General features: G+C 56.4%; 1 pseudogene; it reads left to right on the top strand.

Annotated features, from left to right (window-relative positions):
* The first annotated feature begins 2,369 nt into the window (after positions 1–2,369).
* On the top strand, positions 2,370–3,174 carry LOC108582987 (annotated as a pseudogene).
* Positions 3,175–4,706: the final 1,532 nt, after the last annotated feature.

Here is a 4,706-nt window from a genome sequence, read left to right as displayed (position 1 = left end):
TGAGCTCAACAACTCCATTAATGAGAAAAAATAAACCAACTGGACATAGTGAAGATGCGGCACATAAAACACAATTGTGAAGAATATGCAAGATATTCTTAAGGTTTCATCATAGATACTTGTCCTTAACTCTGAGATACAGTATATACTCATGTAACTAAACTTGTTTAAAAGGAAAAAAAGGCCGGGCGCGGTGGCTCAAGCCTGTGATCCCAGCACTTTGGGAGGCCGAGACGGGCGGATCACGAGGTCAGGAGATCGAGACCATCCTGGCTAACACGGTGAAACCCCCTCTCTACTAAAAAATACAAAAAAACTAGCCGGGCGAGGTGGCGGGCGCCTGTAGTCCCAGCTACTCGGGAGGCTGAGGCAGGAGAATGGCATAAAGCCGGGAGGCAGAGCTTACAGTGAGCTGAGATCCGGCCACTGTACTCCAGCTTGGGCGACAGAGCTAGACTCCATCTCAAAAAAAAAAAAAAAAAAAAGGAAAAAAAAAGGGGGAAGAAGAAAAAGAACTTCCACTTTAGAATCCACATTTTCAAAGGCCTCCATTATTTACACCACTGCGGGGAAGAGAATTGTACTCTGCTGTATTTGCTTGAAAGAATTAAAGGTGTAGGGCAAAGATTCTTGGAAATTACGTAGTTTATGATCCTCAAAGGTGAGAAAAATGAAGCCCAGAAGAGAAGGCCTTCCAGGAAAATTCCAGAGCCGGAGGTAGACCCAGCACATTGTTTTTGTTTTGAGAGGAAGTCTCACTCTGTGGCCCAGGCTGGAGTGCAGTGGAGCCATTTCAACTCACTGCAACCTCCGCCTCCTGGGTTCAAGCTATTCTCCTGCCTTAGCCTCCTGAGTAGCTGCGATTACAGGCGCACACCACCACGCCCAACTAATTTTTGTATTTTTAGTAGAGACTGGGTTTCACCATGTTGGCCAGGTTGGTCTCGAACTCCTGACCTCAAGTGATCCGCCTGCCTAGACCTCCCAAAGTCCTGGGATTACAGGCGTGAGCCACCGCGCCCGGCCGACCTGGTAAGTTTTAATCAAGTACTCTGAACTATGCAACAAACACTAGGAAGTAATAGAAAAAAAAATTAATCCAAAAACCCTCTGGAGAGTCAAAGAATTGTAGATTTAAAATAGCATGAATACTTGGATTCATGGTATTGAAAAAGGACCTCGCATTTACCCACATGTACAAACTGCCTGCCCACCTCTATCAGAGCATTTTTCAAGCTGTGCTACAGTTAACTATGTACTGCCCAAAGCCAATCTGTCCTTGTAGATCATAAGCTCTTAAAGACCAGGACTTCAGGAGAACAAGCAAAACTTCAGAGAGAAGGGAGCCACCGAAACAGAGTTCATAGCAATGCGTTGGCAGGAGCTGATGACTGGAGGTGGGTGTTAGTGTTGGGGTCTGGGACAGCGGAGGGCAGAGAAGGCAAAAGGGCCTGCATGACACGCTACAGGGCTAGGAGCCACACCTGCGGTGATTAGTTCAGTTTTGTCTTGTCTGCCTGTTACTTATACACCATCTCTTGTTCAGAAAGAACTTCAAGTTGAGTATTTGGACTCCTTGAGCCTTCTGCTGTTTGTCTCCAGGACGTTTATCACTCTTAAAAGGGGAAAACTGTCCAGTTTGATTTTGCTTCCTGGGACATTACAGGTTTTTCAAAGGTTTGATGAAAGCATTCACTAAGGAGTGTGATTCCACTTTCTTTGGTGGCTGAGAAATACAGCGTCTGAGGGGCAGCATCAGGTCTTCCCATCAAGCTGAGGTCGAAGTCCTCCCACCCACGGACCTCACTCTCGCTCTCCCCTCATAAATCTGACCTCTAACTGTAACTGCCTTGGCCTCATTCCGTGGGTGTGGATGCTCCTGCTTGAAACGCATTTTCCAGCCCGCCAAATTCTTGGGACTGAGAGCTGCAAAGTTCACTCCGGCTTTCCAGATTTTTTTTTCCTCCCCATTACTAACGGAAGAAACCAAGAAGCGCCGGGCAGAAGGGCCCTGCTCCCTCCAATCAGAGCCCAGCCCGGAGCCAGAGCAGGAAGCGCGGTGGTGGGACGCGCGGTGACAGCCCCTCGCCCCCCAGGACCCGCCGGCCAGGGCAGAGGTCGGTGCGGCGCTGCGCGACAGCTCCGGGCCCGCGCCTCTCGCTTCCTCCCGCCGGGCAAGTGAGAGGATAAATCACGGGGCGGGGGCAGTGCGCCCCCGGCGCACGGACCCCCACTACACGCGCGTCCCAGGCGGGGTCGACCCAGACGAGCCACCGGGCGGCGCACAGCCCCACTAGCAGGGCGGCCAGGACCCACGCGCACGGGTCCACGCAGGGACCTATAGGTGACAAAACACTCAGGAAGCCGTCATGCGAGGACGGGAAAGAGCCCCCACCCAGAGTCACGGACCCCCTCGTCCGAGGGTCCGCGCAGTCCCCTCAGGGGGTCTGGCGAAGCTGGCTCGCTGCCAGGGAGGGCGGGGAGGACGGTGGAGTCTCCCACTCGCAGTGACCCGGACCCCGCCCCACTAGTGGGTCCTCGCAGGGCCCCCTTTGCCGCACACGGGGACCAGCCACGCCGCGGGGGAACTGGGCAGAAGCCAGCGCCCGGGTCCATGCAGTCCCCTCCGCGGCAGACGCGGGGAGCCGGGGAGCAGTGGGGACCGGCCCCCACCCGCAGGGCGACCGGGACCCCCGCGCGGGCCCACGCGGCGTCGCAACAGGCGCGAAGCCCCCGGTGCCACCCGAGGCCGAGACAAAGCCCAGGCGCACGCACCCCGGATCCCGACCCCGGACCCTGCAGAGCCCAGCTCGGAGCCGCCACGCCCGGGCAGAGACCCCCGCCCGGTCCGGAGACCCCGTCGCCCGTCGCGCCGTCTCACCTCAGGCCGCTGCCTCGCAGTGCTCGCTCCTCGCCGCGGCGCCTGGGCCGACTGGAGCGCAGCTGAGCAGCCGACAGAGCCGCGGCACCCTCAGCAATGGAGCCCCGGGGCGAGGCCGCCGCCGCAGCTTCGGCCCGTGTTCCCCGCTCAGGATCCGGCCTGGATCAAGGAGCTGCAGCTGGCGCGGGGCTGCGGCCGGGACACACACCGCGCAGGTGCACACGGCCCCGCCCGCCGCCCGCCGCCCCGCCCCCCGGCCAATGGGGAGCGAGCTGCGCGGAGAGGGCGGGGCCTGGGGGAATAAAGGGAGGTTGGGCGGGGCGGCGCTGGAACGGGGCGTGCGGGGTCCCGCGGGAGGACCGGACCCATGAGCTGGCCGGATCCTGGCCTCCTAGGAGACCCAGCTCAACGTCCACTTGGAGTCTGCTCTACAGGACGCGCTCATCTCAAGCCCAGAACTCAGGCTTCTAGGGCAGAGAGCGAGAGGCAGGCTTGCTTTACAGAAAGGGAAACTGAGGTCCAAGGAATAGGATTGCCTGCTGCCCGAAGTCACGTAGTCGCATTCACTCGTTCACCTTGTCATTCAGCAAACATTTGGAAGCACGTATGGTGGGCGCGGTTACTCGCGCCTGTAATCCCAGCACTTTGTGGGGCTGAGGCAGGCAGATCACTTGAGGCCAGGAGTTCGAAACCAGCCTGGCCAACAAGATGAAACCCCGTCTCTACCAAAAATACAAAAGTTTAGCCGATCGTGGTGGTGCGTACCTGTGGTCCCAGCTACTGGGGAGGCTCAGGCAGGAGAATCATTTAAACCTGAGAGGTGGAGGTTGCAGTGAGCTGAGATTGTGCCACTGCATGCACTCCAGGCTGGGCAACAGAGTGAGACTCTATCTCCAAAAAAAAAAATTAATAGATGGGAAGTAGAAGCGAACTTAGGCCTTCCCTGAAGGAGCTCGGCCAAGGAGTACCTGAAATGTCTCTGCATCTCTTTAAGGTCTGATAAAGGAACCAGGAGCGAGCACTAATCACTTCCCTTTCCTGCCTCAGAGCTTTCATGTGTTTGCTGTTCCCTGCCTGAAACGCCAAGTACCAATGGTATTTATTTATTTATTTATAGAAATGGGGTCTCCCTATGTTGCCCAGGCTGGTCTCAAACTCCTGGCCTCAAGCTCGTCTCAGCCTCCCAAAGTGTTGGAATTATAGGCATGAACCACTGTCCCCAGCCCTGATGGTCTTTAAAACCTCTTTCCTCATCTTATTTGAGCTTCCTGCATCATGTGATCCCACACCCTTGGTTTCCCTGTACTTCCATAGCTGCTCCTCGGTGGGTCCCGGGGACCCACCCCCTTCTCTGCCCAACTTGTACATGTCTGGGCTCAGGCCAAATGCCCTTCCATTTGCAGTGGGCACTGCTACAGGAAATCTCATGCCCTTCCGGGCTTCACAAACCATCCACATGCTCTGCTGCCTGCCAGAGACATCCATCCCAGTCAGATGCCCAGCCCTGACCTTTCCCAAAGCCCCAGCTGGACACAGGGAAGCATCTCAAATTTTCCGCGGGCCAACACAGAGTGCTTTATTAGTGCTCTAACCTGCTCATCCACATTCTTGTGATTCTCTGTGAACAGCCCCTCCATCTACCCAGCTGCTCAGGTGAAAATCTCAAATCCTCCTCCAGTTCTTCCTCCCCGAACCTCTCATGCAGCCCTCTGCCTTCCTAGGACACTGAGCACCCCTCACTCCCAGCGCCAGCTGGGGTGCTGTCTGAGTGGCTGCCTCCCACATGGCATGAAGTGTGACCTCTCGCCCGGTGTGGTGGCTTACG

The sequence above is a fragment of the Papio anubis genome, unplaced genomic scaffold (assembly GCF_008728515.1).
Source record: "Papio anubis isolate 15944 unplaced genomic scaffold, Panubis1.0 scaffold2049, whole genome shotgun sequence".
NCBI lineage: Eukaryota > Metazoa > Chordata > Mammalia > Primates > Cercopithecidae > Papio > Papio anubis.
This window is presented reverse-complemented; position numbering and strand designations above follow the sequence as displayed.